The sequence below is a fragment of the Ambystoma mexicanum genome, chromosome 3q (assembly GCF_040938575.1).
Source record: "Ambystoma mexicanum isolate Mex_15411 chromosome 3q, UKY_AmexF1_1, whole genome shotgun sequence".
In the NCBI taxonomy this organism is placed as follows: Eukaryota; Metazoa; Chordata; class Amphibia; order Caudata; family Ambystomatidae; genus Ambystoma; species Ambystoma mexicanum.
In genome coordinates, this window is record NC_090926.1 from 1115550654 (window position 1) to 1115573141 (window position 22488).

The 22488-nt window shown below is 48.3% G+C and overlaps 1 protein-coding gene across 5 annotated transcripts in view; it reads left to right on the top strand.

Annotated features, from left to right (window-relative positions):
• Positions 1-22488, top strand: part of LOC138447655 (neurogenic locus notch homolog protein 3-like) — a 798580-nt gene that overhangs the window by 442345 nt on the left and 333747 nt on the right. The gene's annotated exons all lie outside the window — the stretch shown is intronic.

Consider the following 22488-nt stretch of genomic DNA (forward strand, 5'->3'; position numbering starts at 1 on the left):
CCGCCAGACAACTCGGCGGCCATTTTGTTGGCTATACAGTCCTTATGCTCGGAGATGAGGATGAGATTGCTGTTGCCACCAACGGAGGAACTGCTCCCGACGGGGGACCCGGAGCCAGGCCCTTCTGGGAGCCCTCCTCCTAAGAGAAGGATTCATCCTCCACCTCCTTTTCAACCATCGCGCCCAGCTCAGCCCTCCTCCCCGTCCATGACCCGTGTGGATGATACGGGGATGGACACAGCCACAACGGGTACAGACGACTAGGTTTACGACGAGGATCTTCCAGCGTCACCACCTCCCCGGGCTTCCCCGCCCGACGAGATTGGATCGGTTCATGCCATGATCGCCAGGGCATCCAAGCTTTTCCAGCTCTGCCCGGAAGAGAAGAAGGAAGGTTTCCTTTATCAACGGCGCAAGACCAAGAGGAAGACGGTCCTCGCTGTACCTCTACTGGACGATTTCTGGGATGAGGGTCTCGCCCTCCTCAAGAACCCATCCACAACACCTGCGAGAAGGGATCGGTACGAGAGGAAGTACTGGGTCCCGGACGCGGCCCCTTGTGCCTTCGGGCACAGCCGACCCCGGACTCGGTCGTCTCCGCGACGGCCAGGAAGAAAGCAGAGGGGGGGGCCTCGGCCTCTACGTCAACCTCCCCGCCGGACGGCGAGGGAAAGAAATTGGACACGATGGGATGCAGAGTCATCTCATCGGCAGCAACGACGATTAAGGCTGCCAGCCAACGCCTTGGCTATCATAGCCCGCTACGACAGGGAGTTGTGGTACAAAATCGCCCCCCTACCAGACGAGGGCGGAGGCCCTAGAGATCTTGCAGGAAGGAGAAGTGGCGTCGGACCACGCCATTACGATAGCGACGGACATCGCTGACACTGGATTTTGCCAGTTGGGCAACGGCGTGTGCCTTAGACGGTGTGGATGGCTCAAGGCAACGGACTTCCGGCAGAACGTGCAGACCAGAGTCTTGGACATGCCGTTCGACGGGAGCAACCTGTTTGGGAAAACAGTGGACGATTCCCTACAAGCCATCAAGACGGACACGGAGACGGCCCGAGCTCTTGGTGTTCTCCAGCAACGACGGCCGCCCTTTCGGAGCGGCGGAGGCAAGCAGGGTGCCTCCAAAGGCTCAGGCAGCTGATTTTTCCACCTATCGTCAAGCGGCCCGTTCGTCACAGGAAGCCTACAGGGGACGAGGCAAGTCGGGCGGACCCTGCTGTCGTCGCCAGGGAGGACAACGCGGCAAAGCCTCGTCGAAACAGGACTGAACCGGCCGTGGGGTCGGGCCCCCACCAAAGCACCCCGGTAGGAGGCCGGCTGGCGAGCTTCATCAGCGTGTGGGAGTCCATCTCCACCGACCGATGGGTGCTGGACACCCTGGCCCAGGGTCACGCGCTCGAGTTTCTAAAGAAGTTCCCGCGCCTCCCCCCCGTGGCCAGGAAGGAACATCACGTCCCTCAACTTCTCTTGGAGGTAAAGGCGATGCTCAAGAAAGACCCCATCGAACTCGTCCTAAAGGGGCTTCGGGCTCCGGAGTTTACTCAAGATACTTCCTCGTGAAGAAGACTGGAGGATGGCGTCCCATCCTGGACTTACGACGACTGAACAAATTCATCAAGGCACAGAAGTTCCGGATGGTCACCCTCCAGCACGTCCTGGGTCAGCTGGAGGAGAGCGATTTCCTGTAGTCGTTGGATTTGGAGGATGCTTACTTCCATATCCCCATCCTAAAGGGACACCGAAAGTTTCTCAGATTCGTGGTCCAAGGGCGTCACTACCAGTTCGGAGCCCTTCCCTTCGGATTGAGGTCGGCACCCAGGGTGTTCACCAAGTGCCTCGCACCGGTGGCGGCGCGGCTGCACCTGGAGGGGATCCACATCTACCCCTACCTGGACGACTGGCTCATCCGAGCAAAGACAAGGGAACTCGCCGCGGAGCACACGGCGAGGACCGTCCAACTACTCACGGACCTGGGATTCTCCATAAACTATGCCAAGTCCCACCTGGTGCCCGCGCAAGACACGCTGTTTCTGGGAGCGAAACTCGACACAGTGTCGCTTCTGGCCTCTCCGGAGGAAAGGACGAGGGCCATCTTGGGCAAGGTGCAGCGGATGCTGGTTGCGGACGCGGCCAGGGTGAGGTCCATCAAATCCCTCCTCGGAATGATGTCGTCTTGCATTTATCTCAGCGCCTGTGCAGGCTTCGGATGCGCCCGTTACAGGAGTTCCTGGATGCTCGCTGGATTCAGACGGGCAGCTTCGAGGACAAGATCACACTCGGCGAGAGCTTCCGACGAGCGATCCGGTGGTGGGGCACCCGCGCGCATCTGACGGCGGGCATGGACTTCCAGACCCCGGGCCACCAGAAGACAGTGACCACGGATGCCTCCCTGGAAGGGTGGGGAGCGCACACCGAAAATCTGCACGCGAGAGGCCTTTGGCTCCCGACAGAGAAGTCCCTCCATATCAACGTCCTGGAGCTCCGGGCAGTGTTTTGGGCCCTCTGGTCCTTTCTTCCATCCCTCAAGGGCAAGGTGGTGAGGATCTTCACCGACAACACCACCACCATGTTCTACATCAGGAAGCAGGGCGGTACCAGATCACCAGCCCTGTCCAAGGAGGCGCAGGATCTGTGGCATTGGGCCGTCTCCCAAGGGATGTTTCTGGTGCCGTTTCATCTGGCAGGAATAAAAACACCATTGCCGACTCGCTCGGCAGAGAGCTGCGCTCGTGCCACGAGTGGGAGCTACGACAGGATCTAGTGGACCGCCTCTTCCGACGGTGGGGCACTCCCCAGATCGATCTGTTTGCGACGGCGACAAACTCCAAGTGCTGGAGGTTCGCCAGCAGGTTTCCCCAGCCAAGGAGCATGGGCGATGCTTTCTCGTTCCCCTGGGAGGGCCTGTTTCTTTACGTGTTCCCTCCATTGCCGTTGCTAATACGGCTCATCAACCAGCTCAAGAGGTCACGGTGCAGGATGATCCTCGTCGCACCTGCGTGGCCGAGGCAGATATGGTTCCCGGACCTTCTGGACTTGTCAGCGTGCCCGTCAATCAAGTTGCCAGTGGACGCGGATCTTCTCTCCAGGGAAGGAGGCGCCATCCTCCATCACGACCCAAAGTCGCTGAACTTGCAGGCCTGGCTCCTGCAGCGTTAGAGTTTGGAGGTTACGACATACCGGCCGACTGCAGAGAGGTTCTTGCAAAGGCCAGGGCGTCCTCAACTCTTAAATGCTACGGACACAAATGGAAGAGGTTCTCTGTCTGGTGCCATGCACAGAAGATTAACCCTCTACAGATTGCGGCTCCTCAAGTACTGCCGTACCTGCTGACGCTGGCCAAGGCTGGACTGGCGCAGGCTTCCATCAAGATTCATCTTGCTGCGATCTCCCGATACACCAGAACCACGGTACGGAAGTCTTTGTGGTCTCATCGTCTGGTGAAGGAATTAATGAAGGGACTATTCAGATCGTTCCCGCCGGTGAAGGCTCCGGCCCCGGCGTGGGAGCTCAATGTGGTGCTGACCAAGCTCATGGGACCTCCGTTCGAGCTCCGTTGAAGTTCTTGTCATGGAAAACAGCGTTTCTTGTGGCCATCACCTCCGCACGACGGGTGGGAAAGATCCAGGCCCTTTCCTGCAAGCCCCCGTACTTGACTTTTCACGACACAAGGGTAGTGCTCAGGACGCACCCCTCCTTCATGCCCAAGGTGCCGTCGGACTTCCACCTCAACGAACCCTTCGTGTTACCTGTTTTCTTCCCGTCGCCTTCGTCGCCGGCTGAAAGGACTTTGCACTCGCTGGATGTGGCTAGAGCGCTGAAGTTCTACGTGGACCGCACGAAGAGTTCGGAAGACGTCACAACTTTTGCCTGGCTGTCCGAGAGCCCATTCCACCAGAGTGATCGCAGCTAACACAGCGTTCCTATCTGGTGTGCCCCTGCTGGACATCTGCAGGGCTGCTACGTGGAGGCCAACGCACACCTTCACGAAATTCTACTGCGTCGACCGGGATTCCAGGGAGGAGTCCAGGGTCGGCCAAGCAGTGCTGCGCAACCTGTTCGCCTAAGGTGAGCCTGGTGAGAAGGTAAGAGATGCTTAATGTTGAGTTGTTGTATTGCTTAATGTTGAGCCTGTTGCCACCTCCCGTGGTTGTGCATGTGTGTACTGCTATGTATTCTTTTATTCATGAGCATGTGAATCCATGCCGGACCCCATGCTGGAGAAGGAACAAGTTACTTACCTGTAACTGTTGTTCTCCAGCATGGGTCTGGCATGGATTCACATGCGAACCCTCCCGCCTACCCCTCTGCGGCTCTTCACTTGGTCAGACTGCCACTTCACGTGCTACCAAATCTGAAGATGGCTGCCAGAGGCGGGGCTTGGGGAGATGGCAGTCATTGGCTGTGGTCAGTATGACGCAGAGATCAGTGATTGGTTGCTACTACGAAAGACAGATCAGAAACGAAACTGATACTGATTTTTCTTTACCGAGGATTCCCAGCCTGACGACGGGGAATATTCATGAGCATGTGAATCCATGCCAGACCCATGCTGGAGAACAACAGTTACAGGTAAGTAACTTGTTCCTTCATCCTGGTAAGGAAGAGGAGAGATTAGACGTGACCCAAAGCTTGCATTTGGCTTCTACATTTCCTGGATGTCTAAATTAAGACTGAATGATCAACATTTTGTTTGTTACACAGGCCATAAATTGGGTATGGCGGTCACAGAACAAACCTTATCTAGGTAAATCATCTTGTATTTCTGAATGCTATAGATTAGCTGGAAAAGAACCTCCTGAGGGTCTTAGAACTCGTTCAGCCAGGGGCATGGCTACTTCCGCTGCTTTAGAGTGGGGTCCCAATTCAGGATATTTGTGTGGCTGCCACATGGTCCTCCGTCCACACATTCACCAAGCATTTTGTCTGGACACTTCCTCAGGCCATTCTGTACACAAAGACCAGCAAGGATTTCCTCAATTCTTTTTAAAGATTAAGATAAGAGTTGGGGGATTTACATCCCACTGGGATAGTTTACTAAAGTCTTACCTCCAGGTGGGACTGTAGGAAAAGTCCCCTAACAAGAGACAAGGAATTTGAGATTCAATTCTGTACATACTTTTGAGTTTTCAGGGTTACCCTGTCATGTCCGTTTCTTGTTCTCAGCCCTTCTAGACCTACTTGTAGTGTGACCATGACTGCTTCACCACTAGTACATATTGGCATGCCTAGTGCCACGCATGGCCTTGGAAGGGCTGAAGCCCTCCCACTTTGATGCAGAAGTCCTCATTATGCCCTGAGGCCCAGCCTAAGCTCAGACGGCAAAAAGCTGTCTCATTTGTCACCTCGGAGAGCAGTGCATTTACTTACTTTTCAACATACTTTTATACTTTGAAAGTAAGTTAAATACCCTGTTATCCAAGGTGAGAAAATAGACTTTTACCTACCGTGACTGAGGCCCCAGCAAACGTGCTGAGGGCAAAAGCCTGACCATGGGATGATATCAATAGAGCAACTATGTGGAAGCTAAAGGCTCAACCTTTAGTTGGCCCATGATTAGTGTTCCTTTGTTTAACTAAATAGCTTGTGAGATGCAGAGGCCTAGATGGGGAAGGGCCTGAGAGGTCCAGAAGGAAACTGGTAAGAATTAAGTGTTTGTGTGTGGATTGTATGCATGTATATATGGGGGATGGCATTCTTTTACTGGTGTTGGTCAACAAGATAAGTGCTCTCACATAGGTGGGCCTTTGTGCAGCCCGTAAAGCAATGTTACCTTAATGTTCTATGACATTAATGGGTAAATATAACATGAGTGTTCTTATATAGGGGATTTGTGTAAAGATGGTTGGTTATTTTTATAGTGCTTTCGCCAAAGCACTGTACATAGAATATATTTATATAAAATGATCACCCAACCGAATTTGGTATTCATTTATTGTAGAATTACTGGCATTGTGGGCAAAGCAAACATGAGTATATTCTGATGTGGTAATACTGGCATATATAGGAGCACCAGAATGGATGTGTTTGGCACAATCCGTATGAGCATGTTGGGTAACTGGTTTACAGTGGACAAAGGCATTATGAAAATGTGTTTGAAAATGCTCTTGTGCATTGTTGATGACTTGGCATCTAATGGACTTTTTTCATGTCTTACCCTACAACACAGATTGTAAACTGACTTTTTGCCTAATGTATTGTAGAAAGTCTACTGTAAAATTCACCATTTCAACCCCTTATTTAAACATTTTCCTCTGGGATGAACACCTCAACCTACCTGGGTTGGTTTGCTCTTCCCCCGCTACTCTTGGTAGCTCCTACAGATTCGGTCTGGGCAGAAAAAGCCCAGTTCCCTCTTTTGGGCAAACCCTACTACCTTCACTCAAGGCCACCCCTTGTTACACAATCCTTGATACGCCTCTGGTGCGTTGTGAGTGAAAGATGCCTCAAATGTGCCAAAGGAAGGTGCAGTATCTACTCGGCCTACCGGGCTCCATGTGGGGATCAACAGCGAAATAGGTTTAATGACATCTCACTACCAGCTTTCAAAACTGCCATCCAACCCCCCAAAATTGTGTGGTCGGCTCCGCCCCTACTTATTGGTGAGCCACGGAAAGCTTCATCCCTGAACTGGTCAAAGCTATAATCTAGTGCAGGGCAAAACTCAAACACTGGCATTCCCTGGCCTCTTCTCGTTGAAGTTATGTGCATAGACTATAAGGATATATGTCTCAGACGTTAAAGCCTGTAATATTTTCGAGGCAAGCTCATTAACTGATTCTGTGGATCTCCTCCAGTGCCAGCTACAGGTCTGCCAGAGCCCTGTGCGAGATGTGTGCGCTCCCCACCCACCAGAAATGCAGAACAACATGGGGCTCAGTTCTGTTTGGCTGATACCTGTTTGCTGAACAACAGAACTGAGCCCCCTGCTGTTCTCGTATCACGACGCTATTCAAAAATAGGCGCTGTTTACATGACACTAAGCTGGAGGCAATGCGCCCTGTATTGGGGGGTCGCCCTCTGAGCGCACCTTGAGCCGGTGCATATCTCCTCCCATGCATGTATAGCCTTCTCGACAGAATGCCCTTTGCACTGATGCAAAGTACTTCATCATCAGATTTGAATCGCCCATAATTATCGGAGCAACTTCTTGCACACTCCAGAGTCTCATTTGGCTTATGATTCATTCCCCTGTGAGAATCTCAGAGCAGCCTTGTCTACGGACCACCAAGGACTCCTTCGGTGTGATCTGGCTCCCATCATCCTATTCAGTGCAGCCACGCCCACAGAACCTTCGAGTCATGGTCTTGTACACGGAATCTCCTGGAGTGGCATTCTCAGAGCAGCTTTGTGCCCAAGCTCTGACGCTTTCTCCAACACAGCAAGGACATGTTCTTTTCGCATATTCGTGCAAAGGCCCTTGGCTTGGCTTACTTTCCATGTGTGTATGGAAGTCACACATTGTCCTATTACTAAGGCCGGAAGCTAATAGGAAGCCCGGATGAGTTGGGATGAAGTGCTACCAAATGAGTTGAACTGCAGACTTCAATGAAGCGTCAGAGGGGAAGGAAACAATTCAGAAGATTGTCTAAAAAAACAATCGGCCTTCCTCTGGCGGCTGCTTCCCGTTTGCTCCCTGGCCCATTTGGCTTCTTATTCATGCAAAGTTCCAAGGTGCAGCTTGGCAGCCTCCGAAAAGTCGCTAAACGCATCACTCAAGTCACTACTTCACCACGGGCTAAACAATACAAAAAAGGTTATTGTGAAAAGAATCTTACCATGTCTGATTAGTGTTTTACCAATCTCGCAGCACGTGTGAGAGACGTAGGTGCTGTCAGCCCTGGTCCTAATCAAGGGTGGGCACCTTCCAATGGGTACTGCTGAGTGCTTAGCACGTCGATCCCAGCTTTCACTCCTGCCGCCACCATCCTCTGAAAACGCATCGAAATGCAGACCAGACTTATAGGCAGAAAAGCGATTAGAGATGGGCGAGGATTCTTATTGAATGAGCACTGGAAGGAGCTCGCCCACGGGTTCAATATCGGCTGTGGCACTGTAGTGACATAAAGCAGAATGTTAGTTATTCACAAGACCATAAATAATCATAAATCGGTGAGAGACCAGTGTTTGAAGGGGCAGCGCTGATCATTCCTAAAGGCTAACAGTTGTATGGGAGTTGAGGTAAACCTTTACAATCGGTGGCATAAATGGAGGCCATTTATCAGACATAAAGCGTGTCAGCGGGACGACTTTGTCAACACCGAGACTGAAAAAACAACGATCAATGTCCGTCTTTTTTCACTCCATCTTTGAATGGTTTGACAACAGTTTGGCCTGATGGATTCTACCACCAATGTATAATCCTCAGTGAATTCAGTGCCTCCCGTTTTCCCTATGTACGTAAGCACTCCTAGTTAGCCGAGAGGGCTCTACTGGTTGTCAGTTGATGGCCAGTGTTTCATGGTCTCCTGTCCTATGACAGTCTGTATACATGCTGCTACTGGAACTTGGTGAGCATCACATCTGATCTGGTGCGTTAAAGAATTGGAATGGACTCGTCCTGAGTGACACCAGTGAAAACTAAAATAGTTTTTATTACAAAATAGTTTAAAATAGTTAAACTGTCATACTCCTAGGTCCCGTCCCCTTTCCTCCATACTTGTGGGACATTCCTCCATCCTGTGGGACCAGAAAAATGTGTCCTCTATTTATGCGGGGTACCGCACGCAGCCGTAACCCTTCCCTCCTTGGCTCCGCCCAGTGCATCGCCCATCAGTCCTTGTCTCTGCATGTTCAGGACTGGACACACTTGCATCTTTGGAAGATTTTTTTTTCCTTCCAGTGTCCTTCTCTCCTCTCCGACCCCATGAAGGAATATTTCAGAGGTCTTTTTAAGGAAAGCTGCCCTCCTGGGCTGAATTCTGGATCAACGGTTCCCGTCGCAGCAACGGTTGTTCCGGCAGCTGTCCCACCTCTACCAGTTGGCCCACCTCCAGCCCTTCCGCCTCTGCCGCCCTCGTCTCCAATAGACCAGTCTTCGGCGGAGCCAAACATGACGCTGGTTGAGGATCAGGATGGCGATGACCAGCCCCGCTCTGTTAGGGAAGGGGTGCTTTCGGGGGCATTCACCTTGTCTCCTCAGGAGCGCACCGGCTTGTTCTTCCAGAAGGATGTTTTGGCAGAGGGCCCCAAAGTCTGGGATAAGCCACAATCTGGCCTGCACGTTAACAAAAAGATTGACGCTCGTTATAGGCTTCATACTCTTGCCCGCTTCCTTCCTCCACAGTTGTCATCTACAGCGGCGGCTCAGGTTATGGCCAAAGAGGACAAGCTGCTTGACTCTTTGGGGAGAAAGATCTTTGCTAATTTGGCCCTGCAGTTACGCCAGGCAAACGCAGAGTTCATTTTAGCGGGGGCAAATATGAAAATGTGGAAAGGCCTGTCGGAATTTGAGTTCATTCCTGCGGACAAGCTGAACGATTTTAAGGCTGGCTTGTCTGATGCCAGAGTCCTGGCGCAGGATCTGCTTAAGGCTGCGGCGCATCATGTCGACACCTAAGCTCAGGGCCTCACACTTGGCGTAGACACTTCTCGTCAGGCTTGGCTTCATGCCACAAAGTTTTCCAAGGAGGTTCAGAATGAAGTTCTGGCCCTGCCTTTTGACTGCAAAGAACTGTTCCATTAGTCAACAGACGTAGAGCTGACTAAAATTAAGACAGTACTCAGATGGCCAAATCTTTGTCCGTTCTGGTTAAACCACCTTTTAGGGCTTAGAGAACACCTTTGCAGCCTCGATCTTTCTCTTGTTTTCGGGGGTTTCTAGATCGAAAGACGGCGTTGAGCCTCCAGCTGGAAACTCCCATTGGCTTACGCAGCGAGGCCGGTTTTTCTCTTGGTCCTCAGCCTCCTCCTCAGGATCTGTGGCTCTCTCCTCTGAGAAGCCTGCTAAATGAGGGTTTTCGGCGCTCGCACGAGACCCCGGTGGGAGGGCACATTGCGTCTCACTGGGAGGCATGGCAGACCATCACCGAGGACTGGTGGGTCTTGTCAGTAACTCAGGCGGGCTTCCGCTTGCCCCTTCCCACTACCCCACCCATCAATCCTCCCTTCCAGCAGTCGGGGACGCCCTCCCTCCAGAGCCGAAGTCCAGAAGCTTCTGGATCTCAAGGCGGTGGAACCCGTTCCCCTAGGGCAGGGCTTCTACTCCCGTCTGTTCACGGTGCCCAAACCCAACCAGGCTGGCCTGTGCACCATCCTAGACCTTTCCCAGTTCAACCTTTCTCTTGCCTAAGATAAATTAAAGTTCACCCCTTTCAGATAAAGTCCTCTCTACAGAAGGGCGACTGACTCAGAGTGGTGGACCTTCAGGATTCTTATATGCATATCCTCCTTTGGAGCCCGCATCCGAATTACCTATGGTTTTCCATGGGGGAGGAGCATTTCCAGTTTAGTGTGTTCCCGTTTGGTCTCAGCTCGGCGCCGCGTGTCTGTACGAAGATGTTGGTCATCGCAACTTCTCTTCGGCTGCAGGGTATCCACGTGTATCCGTATTTGGACGATTGGCCGCTGCGCAGTCCTTATCCGCTGAAAGCCTCGAGCAACCTTCAGTCTCTCCTCTGGCTCCTGCTCCACCTTGGGCTGTTGGTGAACTGACAAAAATCCTCCATGACGGTCTCTCAGGACTTGATTTTCCTGGGTTTTCGTTGGAACACGATCGATTGCAGAGTGTACCTGACTGGGGACAGAATGGTGGATCTGTTTGCCACATGTCGGGTGTTTATGCAATTGGAGAGCATGTCGGCCTAGTGGTTCCAGAGGCTTCTGGGCCTCATGGCTTTGTGCATACTGACTCTTCCTCTTGCTCGTCTCAATATGAGACTGACACAGATGGCTCTTCAGAGCTCATGGATTCAAGCAGTGGATCCAGATTCCAAAATGATACTGGTTCCACCTTTCATGAGGGCGGACATCTTGTGGTTGTAGTCTCTCAGCAATCAGTCGGTGGGCGCTCCCTTCCAGGACCCTTGCCCACAGTTGACTGTCAAGACAGATTCCTCCCTTCTGGGTTGTGCTGCGACGCTGGGTCATCTTCAGGTTTCAGATCTTTGGTAGCCACGGGACAGACAGCTTCAAATAAATTATCTGGAGCTCCTAGCGATATTCCTGGCACTAAAAGCGTTCAAACCAGGCATTGTCAACAAGGTGATCCGTGTCCACCCGGACAATGCAGTGTCCATGTCCTGTATCAAAAAGGAGGGGTACCAGGTCTCCTCTTGTGGATCTTGCCATTCAGATCTGGGAATGGGCCATTCAGCATGGTATCTTGTTGGTAGCAGTACACATCCCGGGCCAGCTGAATGTCACTGCAGATGCCCTCAGCCGACTAGCAATTGTCAGCTACGAGTGGGAACTAAACACTGAGATCCTCTCGGATAATTTTCGCTGTTGGGGCACTCCAGAAGTGTACCTTTTTGCGACATCTGTAAACAGGAAGCTTCCCCTGTATGCCTCCAGCAATGGGCTCGGAGCCTCCTCACTGGGGATTCTCTTGAAATTTCATGGCACAACATGAAGGCCTATGCTTTTCCACCTCTTCCTCTGATCCATCGGGCGCTTTGCAAGCTAAGGAACAGTGAATTGCTCCCTGCTGTTCATAGCCCCTTGGTGGCTGGCCAGGTTTGGGTTTTCGGAGCTTTAGCATCCATCCGTGTGCCCACCGCTCAAGCTTCCGCTGGTCCCCGACCTGCTTCACCAGAGCGATCAACAGCTGTGGCACCCCTCGTCACAATCGTTCAGCTTGGTGCCGGAGTTCAGATCTTTAGAGCGCTTCAATTAGACTGTGGATAACATGCGCATTATTCAAGCAGCCAGGAAGCCCTCAACAAAATCTCAGTATAGAAGCAAATGGCTACGGTTCTGTCACTGGTGTTTGGCCAGGCAGCTGGACCCCAGGGAGGCTACTATCGACATGGTCCTGTCTTTTGTTTCACATCTGGCAGAGTTTGGCATCCATGTCTTGTCCTGCAGGACATTTATCGGCTGTTGCCACTTATTTGTCCACTTACCAGTGCTCTTTTTCACTGTCTAATCTCGTCATTAAAAGACACTTTGTGGGCCTGATGCTGCTTTATCCTCCTGTTCGCAACCTGCATCCAAGGTGGGATTTGAATGTGGTCCTTACGGCCTTTTCATATAAGCCTTTTGAGCCCATGGCTACAGTCGATTTTAAGTACCTTTCGTGGAAAGTGTCCTTTTTGATTGCTGTGACTTCGGCAAGGCATGTAAGTGAGCTTCAGGCCTTGTCGGTGGAACATCCATTTCTTACATTTCATAAGGATAAGGTTGTCCTGCGAACGAATCCCGCCTTTCTTCTGAATCAGTCGATCTCATGTCCTGTATTCTTCCCAGATCTGGCCTCAGAGGCCGAAAGGGTTCTGCACTGCCTGGACATTAGAAGAGCCCTTAAGTTCTATCTGGACAGAACATCTGAGCTTAGGAACTCTTCACAGCTTTTTGTGACTTTCGGAAATCGGCAAGGCAAGCCAGCCTTGAAAGCAACCATCTCCCGGTAGATCGCGGCCTGTATTTCTGAGGCGTATACCGTTGGGTCTTCAGGCCCCAAAGGGAATTCATACTTATCTTGTGCAGGGCAAGGTGGCTGCTGTTGCCTTCCAAAAATGTTCCCTGGGACACCATTGCGAAAGCGGCTACGTGGGCCTCACCATCGGCTTTTGTAAGCATTACTGTCTGTACATGAGCTCCAGGGCTGATGCTCGGTGTGGTCAAGCTGTGCTTAGGAACCTGTTTCAGTAAGGAGTTTCCATCCACCCATAATTCCTATGAGGAGTGCTTGGGAATCTCCCATAAGCATGGAGGAAAGGGGACGGGACGTAGGAGTATAATAGTTACTCACCGTAGTGACTACCTTACTCCTAGTCCATAGTCCCCTTTCCTCCATAGGCCCGCCCGCTGTCCCCTCTAAAGTTTCCTCTGTTATTGCTTAAAGGTCATAGACCTGGCGATAGAAAATGACTGACTGACTGACTGACTGACGGGCGATGCGCTGGGCGGAGCTAGGGAGGGTGGGGGTTGTGGCCGCGTGCGGTACCTCACGTAAAAATTGAAGGACACATTTTGGAAAAATGTGATGCTTTTTTACAAAGAGCTCTGGTCCCATCCCACAGGACGGAGGAATGTCCCATGAGTATGGAGGAAAGGGGACTATGGACTTAGGAGTAAGGTATTCAGTACGGCTAGTAACTTTATTATTCTATTCTATGGATTCCATGTCTTTGGGGATCATTATGGATTCCAAAGTTAGAAGCATATTGTCATATCGTGCTTCATCTCTTTCCTCTGGCTGCTGGATGCATGAGAGGCCTCATGAGAGAATGTTGAGTGAAAGCTAAGGTAGCGCCTGTATCTCTGGTAGAGTGTGCCCTAGGGGCGAAAGGTAAGATTTTCTTGGATGGGGAATAGCACAGCTGTATGCACTTGACTATTCATGTGGAGATGCCGTTCTTTGATGTTATCGCCCACTCTATCAGGTGCTATGGAAACAGAGTTGGTTGGTTTGCCTTAGAGGTTTCGTTTTGTTCACATAGTACAAGACCGCCCTCCGTACATCAAGTGTATGGAGGCTTCGTTCTGCAGAGTATGATGGATTTTGAAAGAAGGTAGGAAGTTGTATGGATTGGTTTACATAGAACTTTGGTGAGAAGAGGTCTTGTACAGACAAAGCCTGTAGCTCACTGACTCGTTTTATGGAGGTGATGGCTACTAGGAATGCAGTTTTATAAGTAAGATGTTTTAGGCTGGCCTTGTGCATAGGCTCAAAGGGTCGACCCATGAGCTTGGAGAGCACAACATTGAGGTCCCAAACTGCAGAAGGTTTTAAAACTGGGGGTTAGGGGGCATACCCTCTTTACCCCTTCGATGACTGCCTTAATGACAGGGATTTACCACCAGGACACCTTATTCTGTGAGGTGGAAGCCGACAAGGCTGCCAGATGCACCTTCATGGAATTAAATACTAGGCCGGAGTCTAGTAGGTAAAGCATGTATTGTAGAATGTTAGCTGGAGAACATTCTAATGGGTTTAGTGATTGTGATGTGCACCATATCCCAAATCTCTTCCACTTATTAAAGTGCATGGTGTTGGGTTTTCATGCCTCTTTAAGGATATCCATACACCTTTTGTGGAAGATTGAAGTGACTGACTTCAGGAGCCAAGCTGCCAAGTTTATTGGTTGTGAGCGGAGGGAATCCCCTTTGTGTTGTGTCAACATGTTGTATGGTTACGAGAGCTTGACTTGGTCATCCGCATGGCATTCCCCTAGTACCCTGGTTGGGGAAACCTGGGCGTAAAGTCTGGGCATTGTGCGTTTAGGTTTGTGGCGAACTAGTCTATTGGGGGTTGACCCCACAGTGAGAATATTCTGTCCAGGATATCTGTCGAGTTGCCACTCGTGTTCTTCTGATAGTGGGTGTCTGCTTCGAGTGTCTGCCAGAGAATGGAGCTCCCTGGAACATTTTGAGATGTTGGGAACATGTACTGCTCAAGTGCCCACTGCATGTTTTTTGGGAGACTGTGTGCCTGCTTGCTTGTTCAGATGGAACATGGCCGTGGTGCTGTCTGTGAGAACCTGCACCGTTTGACCCTTGATGTTGCTGAAAGACCTGAAGAGCCTTGAAGACTGCCAAGAAATTGATATGTCTTTGGGCAGTAGCGTGTGTCCACTGGCCGTGGGCTGTGTGGTGGTGGAAGTTCCCCCTCCCCCCCCAATCCGGCGATTGAGGCATCTGTAGTTTTATGGCAACGCCATTCAATACCTGCCTGCCACGGTGGACAATACCCATTTGTCCGACGTTATCACCTCCATGCGTGGGTGAAGTGAGACATCTGGCCTCCTACTGGAGTGTCAAGGGCGGGGACCTGAAAGGGCATTGAACCCTGGAGCCCTGGGGTCCTTTAAGATGAGATAGCAATACTTTAGAGATGGATGGGGCTGCAGAACCTGCTCATAGATCAATAATCAGACTGACTCAGGAAGTTGGCAAAACACTGTACAGTTTTATTAACAATTATGTAAAACGGGGAGTTAGAACGGACATCCGCTTGATTGCTCTCAAAGCATCACATGAAGAAAATGTATTTTTATACTAAAAATGTGTCACTGACGTGATCTAACATGGCAAACTAAGAAAACCTACTAAGGGATGTGATGGGCCTAAAAGGAACATCTGGGTGTACGTTCTATACCAACAGGAGTTTTGATTGGGTCTTGAAGATCGGTGGAAAACTAAGCCCATCCCAAGTGGAAGTCATCTTGCGTGTCCTACTAATACACAACACCCTATTGGTTTCATAAACTATAGGGCTCCTAAATACATTGCCCTCTACAATTGGGTGTACCTTTCTGGAATATTCCACTTGCTAGCAGCATGCAAGGTGGTTACTTCAGGTGCTGGGAGGGTTAGCCTGGTCATGCCTCCCCACCAATTGGCCCTCGTCCATCAATTCTGCGATCTGCCATTCAATTAAGGCTTTGAACTCTGTCATGTAGAGGCTCACTGTGCCTGAGAATAAAAGGGAGTATGCCATGGTCTTATCTTTTGGTTTCGGTGTAACTCGACCCAGTCCATTTCCATTCTGACCATGTGACTGGGGACCATGTTTTTGAGCTCTTCATTGCATAAAATACTATTAAATGATGAACTCTTAGCACCTTCCGTGTTCTTGCCATTATACCTCAACAGGCGTTTTTCTTTCTCACGTTCATGTAGCTTCTGGACAGATAACCAGGCTTACAGTGGCCTTGAATCTTGAATCTGGGCCAGCCAGCCTTTCTTGACTTTTCCTTCACCATCGGCTGTTATCAATTGCGCCACACTTAAAGCCCTTTCCATTCACTGGATTTAAGTTTGCTAATGTGCATTGTTGAACATCCAGATTCTATACATTCCTATGAATATACATTGGCGCATCGCTGCAATCTATTTACTACATAACCAGCCTCAGGATTACTTTGTCTACTTGCGTTACAGCATCTGTACAGTTGTAAAATGACTGCATTTTCTTCATTGTTTCTTTGCATGAGCAATCTCCATTTTGATCCCGAAATGTTGCTATACTTCGAGACTTCATCCTTGGATCCTATAGAATGTTTATATTCCTTCTTAATGTGTCTTTTCTGTGTGCGTCAATTCTGCTTCATATGACGTCACCAGTCTTCTTTCCCATTCATTTTCACACTTCTTCCAATTTTTTTCCAGAACAACTTTTCTTCGTGAATGCATACAGGGTTTTCTCAATGCATACCTTGTCTGAAGGATTCTTTGTGGTATATACATCTTCACTGGTACTGCGCATGTCGCAATTTCTGGTTCCCAACATATAGGCAACATGGGGGTGGAGCTTCTGGTAGGTGTATTTGGCTCTTCCTCTACACTCCCCTCGCCCCCACTCTGGGTGATTGATCAACGACTCTCTCCACGTTAAGACATCTTCGTGTGAAGAAGTGCTTCTTCAGAGTTCATATCTTTATGACTTCTTTGAAGCATCCTGCTGATTTCACATGTACATCAACACTCCAGTTCATAAGACTGCATTGTCCATTCAGGCTGCAGTAAATCCATCTTCTCACATACTTATTGTGGTTCTTCGGACACAGGAACTTTGTTCCCTCAGGTGCATGAATAATGGCTTTTGCATAATTTCGTCTGTCAACTCTTTGGGTTTTAACACTGATGTTTTCTTTGCAGTCTTCTTGCCTTGTGTGATTATTATCCTGATAACACAGAATCCAAACATAATTACCAACAGGGCTCCAAGGAACTTGAAAATGTTCGCCATCCATTGTGGAATACATGATAAGATTGACGCACACCAGCTGTCATCAGCAATGTCTTCACTTCAACTTTCTTCTTGACGTGTAATTTTGTCAGCATCGTTATGGCCTCTGTCAAGGTGCCATTCTCGTCATCTTGAGAAGGTATGAATGTGAAACATGATTCTCCGTTTTTTGGCACAAACACCTCCATCCATAGCTGTAATCCTATCCAAGACTCATCTGTTCTGAAGAGTCATCAGGTGTATGGCTCTTAACTCCTCCTTGCCGGCATTAAATCCCTTTATGGTGGTGTTAATCATCTGCAGAAGCTCCTATCTGGTGATCTGCAACCACTTGGCATTTGCCATTGTCTGAATCCCAGGCATCAAGATAACAGTGAAAACTGAAGCAGTTTTGCTGAATAATCAGTGCTGCTATGGAATAGCATCAAACGCTTCGATCGATTTGGCTGAGAAATGATTTTCCCTCTTCATCCGATTAAGGAGTTCAACAGATCTCTTCTTCCTCAGGTGAGCATTTGCTTTTGGAAATTTGCTAATGTTAGTCACTCTTTGGAATCACCAATGCTGGAACATGATCAATCAGTCCTCCCCAATCTCTGGGCCACTTCATGTAAGCTCTGGATCCACAGGCCCAGTAGTGATCCATTATCGCCAATGTCCTATCTTTCATTCCTGGCACATCAAAAATTCAACCACACTGCTGATTCTCTCCAACTTTTCTCATGCCATTTGTTTGTGAAGCATAGCTCCTCACTTGCCTAAGGAACTATCTCAAACGTACCTCCTTTGTCTTCGACCCATGTCAGTAACTTTGCAAGCCTCAGTCAGAGGTTTGCATCCTTTTTCCACTCGTTCGATAACTGGCTTGTGATGACCAGTTAATGCCACAGCTCTGCATACAACTATATCTTCTTCCCAACCATCTGGAGATGGTACTGTTCCCCAGATTTGCATTTGGCCTCTTTCCTTGCAGCTTCGTATTTCTTCATCAGTTTTTCCCTTGGCAGTTGAGGTTCCTGTTCATCTCCCATCTAATTCCAGCTCCCTTCATGCCAGGCTGTTTGTTTATTATCACATTATCACATGATCTCATGTGTGCTCTTTCTCTCGTCTTCAAATCTTGAACATAATCTTCTTCTGGTGCTGACCATTCTGTCCCCCATACCAAGGATGCTGTTCGACCCTGGAATTGACCTCTTGTATGACAGAGTGCAAGGCGGGTCAGGCAATGAGCTGTTTGGACGTCTATCTCTATAGCTATGAATCTTACTTGCCCATAGGATAAGGCAGGAGGGCACATGCATAGCAATCCTCCTTAGAAGTTCTCTTTCCTACTTCTTTCGTGTGCTGATACCACATGTTTCCCAAATATGCTGTACTGTCCAAATCATTTAATTCGTAATCATCCTCCCTTGCACTTTAGGTCTTTCTTGCCAAGTGAGATCTGATAATAAAATAAATAATGATGTATTAAATGAGATGATTATTTCTTTTTTTTTTATTACGAGTATATAATCACCAAGGTGATTTTTACAAGAAGATGAAGAAGGTAACGTAAGATTTCAAAAGTAAAAGCGAAGGTAAAAGCAAAAATAGTAGTAGAAAAAGTAAAGATAGAAGATGAAACTGAAGAACTGGTTAACAATGAAAGCCAGAGTGGAAACACAGATGGTAAAAGTGAGGTGGAAGGCAAACCGAGCAGGACAGAAGAGGATCACTCCCCACAATCTGTTTGTGTTAACCCATTCTGGGGAGGCTGTAGTGGTGCTTGTAGAAAGATCTGGTCCAACATTTTTGTGGCTGCTATGGTCCAGGAAGTTCTCAAGCCTCCTATTAAGCGTTACCACCAAAGATCATCTTTCCTCAGGTAGGCATTCTTTAGATGGTGCAATATATATGGGGATCTAAATTTGTGTGTACCAGGACACAATAGCAAAAGATGACGTAATGTTTCTGGTTGGTCGGGGTCGTTGCAAAAGCGGCAGGTGTTAGATGGTGAAAGACCTCTTGAATGTAAAATTTCGTTTGTAGGTAAAAAATTTAACCTTGCACGAAGAAGTGTCTTCCGAGTTTTTCTGCTTGGATGTTTTATCAGAAAAGGTTGGATTACGTTCAATTTTCTACATGTTGGAGGTAAATGGGTGGCACGTTTGTACTCAGATGCCTTGTCCAATGTATTTATCCAATCCATTTCTTCAATTCATGCTTTAGTTTTTGTTGGATTACCCATCAGTTCTTCCATCGAGCTACCGCAATTTTCAAGTTGATGTAGGCACATAACTCCCATTTGGAGAGTAACGTTGAGTTGTGTAGGTTCATCTCAGCCTGAACCATCAAAAAAATTGCAGCGGAAGTAGGATCTTTGATCTTCCTGTACAGCATGACTGATGCCCTTTTGACTATTGAGTCTACAGAGGAGAGGGAGAGTTCGCGTCTTATCAAGGCGATCGGAGTCGATGATGGTAAGTTCACGACTGAGCGCCAAAAAAGACTCTCCGATCTAGCCCATAGGGACTGGGGTAAAGATGGCATTGCGTCGGCTCCATAAGTGATAGCTAGAATAACTTTGCCCCGGTAGAATTTAAGTAGGGGCATCAGTGAGAAGCAACCATATTTTTTGTCGAGTAGTTTCGCTTGAGAAACTAGTATTCATTTTTTCCACAAGATGGTGTTGCATCGCTGTATTTTTCGCTGTGGAGTCAATGAGAACTCCCAGGTATTTAAATTCTGTCACTTGTTCGATTTTGTTTCCTGTCAGGAACCACGAGTTCTTCTTTTGCCTTTGGAGATTTTTTCCCAACACCATGATCTTTGTTTTCGGTTTGTTTATCTCTAAGTCATTATTTACTGTGTAAGTGTTCAATGCAACCAGTTGGCGTTGTAAGCCAATTGGGGTCTGATCCAATTGGATAAGATCATCCACGTACAGAAGTCTTGGGATCTTCTCTTTGCCTAATTCTGGAGGAAATGCTTGTAAACCAATTATGGTTTCTTTGTAGTCTCCGAAATATGAGAGGAAGAGGGCTGGTGCTAAGGGGCAGCCCTGTTTAACTCCTCTGTCAGTAGTTATAGCTGACGAAAGCAGGCCTCTAGTCTTCAATCGTACCTGTACCGAAGTGGAAGCATGGAGAGCCTTGATGGGATTTAGAATTTCCTGTGGACAGTTCCATTTGGTAAGTTTCTCCCAGAGTTTCCTGCGATTGACAAGGTCAAAGGCCTGGGAAAGGTCTATAAATGCCAGATAAAGGTTCTTGTTGGATTCACGAGCTTTGGCTTTCAAAAGGCTGAGAATAAAAATGTTTATGCTGGTACCTACACCCTTTTTAAACCCAGATTGAAACTGATATTTAGAGGGTGCACTTTTTGCCCATTGGTTGAAATGATCCAGCAAAAGGGAGCCGTATATCTTCCCTATAACGTCGAGCAGAGTCACTGGGCGATATTATTTCCAAGATTTCAGTTCTGTCTGAAAGATCAACCCATGGTGCTCTTGTCTGGGGTGTTAAAGGGAGCTCGGTCATGTCTGGAGAGCAAAAGAGTTTCGAGTAGAACTCAATCCAAGATGCTTCCGAAATGCGGTTCAGCATCATTGAGGCTGTCTCTTTAGCTCGTGGGTTAACCAAACTCCAAAACTCTCTATAGAGTTGGATTTTTGGATTTGTTCCAACATGTTTTCGGAGTCTTGTTGGTATAATATTAAATGGTGCTCCCGTAGCCAGCTTTTATAGGCTCTCGGAGCCTCTTTTGCATACGCCCTATTAGAGGGCGTGTTGGTTCTCAGGGCCGTCCTTTTTGCTTTACGAAGGAGGTTTCGCTGGGCCACCACGAGGGCATTGAAATTGTGAGCGTGGATTTGTTTTGAATATATCCCCTTCGAGCACTTTGTCGTGGTTCTGTGAGGTTCCAAAAGTGGTCTGTAGTCAACCTTCTCTGCTTCCTGCGCACTTCCATATGAAGAAGTAAATGCTCGAATGTTTGCCTTTGTAACTCTAACCCGGTTGCCTTTTCCTTCCAGCTCAATTCTACCTGAGTAATGGGCTAATGGTTTTGTAAATGCCCATTTAACAACCAGGAGATTGTGGTCACTTTGATTAGTCTGGCGGATGCTGAAATCTGTCCGCCTTGCTAGCAAAAATTCAGAGGCGAAGATATAGTCTATTGTTGAATGGGCCATGCCTCGTTTCCATGATGGTAAAGCAGTGGAGTCTGGGAGAGCAAATGCAGTGTTACAGTTGCCTGGCCAACATCAACTTGTGCCAAGCTAGACCTTGTCTGCAAGGAATGATCTTTGCGGGACTTGAGACGATCGAACTGGGGGTTGGACATTTGATATTTAAGTCTCCGCATACTATGACATCACAAATCCCGAACTCTAGATATACTGAGTCCAGTGTAGAAGTCACTGTGTCGAATAGTGCAGTCTGTTGCATCGTTTTGTGATTCCAATAAATGGACATCACTAGCAAAAAAGTGCGTGTATACTGGTCTTCGGCGGGCTCTCTTCACAGGCAGGAAATTAGTACCGCGATGACGTAAGGGGACTTCAATAGGATTTTTGTTATTTCTAGTCCCACTCCCAACCGGACTGCAACAATTAGGCCTGAGGAAGGCCTTCCTTTGTTTCCTGCTAATGCTTCTACAAAGGCGAGTTCAAAACCAAACTTCCTGAAGACAAAGGATGTCATATTCTCCTAGGTTGATGTCACCGGGAGTTGTTAAGTGTAGAAACCCTCTTGTGTTCCAGGTCGCAAGGGAGAGTGAAAGTTGTGCTTGGACAGTTTTTGAAACAACTGGTGGCTATTTATGAATACATCATTATACATTCTTCCAACTGGGGCAATCATAGGAACACTTGTCAGAGAGATGGGTGACCTTTCGTGTGTCACTCATGTAGGGACAATCGCATATGGCCTTGGCTTCCTTACAACCTCTAACTCTGCATAGGTCACTGGAGTGGGGAGGATTAATTGGACTCCTTCCCTTTTGGGACCCACAAAGCAAACCATGTGGAACAATAGGAACAGAAAAATATTTGCTGAACAGGCATATATTATGCACCAATAATTCAGATCCCACCATCGGTGTCTCTCCAAACATCATTGACTCTGTTCACTGTCTGGCATTTTCGCTCTCTGGAATTGCAATATGTTCAATAGACCACATCATGCCTGTGATTACTTTTTAAGGAAAGACGCACTTTTTTAATCAGGTTATCTCGTTAAATGCTCAGGTAGCTGTCTGGTTTGTTCTATTATTTGCACAAGTAACCGACTGATTGCAGGATGATTTATAGGATCCCATAGAAGCACATGTGTTGGTGTTACACCTCACAAAATAAGAATGAACTAGAATTATATAATGATGGACCATAACGCGTAATCTGTAGGTATCATCAGATTTACGCGTTCAAAGAGAAATTGAATGAGAAATGAATCGGAACTGCTCCCTTTTCCAGTTGTAAAAAGAAGTCTAAATCTGGCATTTTTCATTTACTTCAGTATTTCCAAAAGTCCAGTGTCAAAACGCTCCTATGGCTCAAGAACAGTAACTTTCTCACTTCCTGCTATTATAGCTAGAAGGTATGTTTTTAGGGGAACCACAGTCCAAATGTACACTTGCATCTA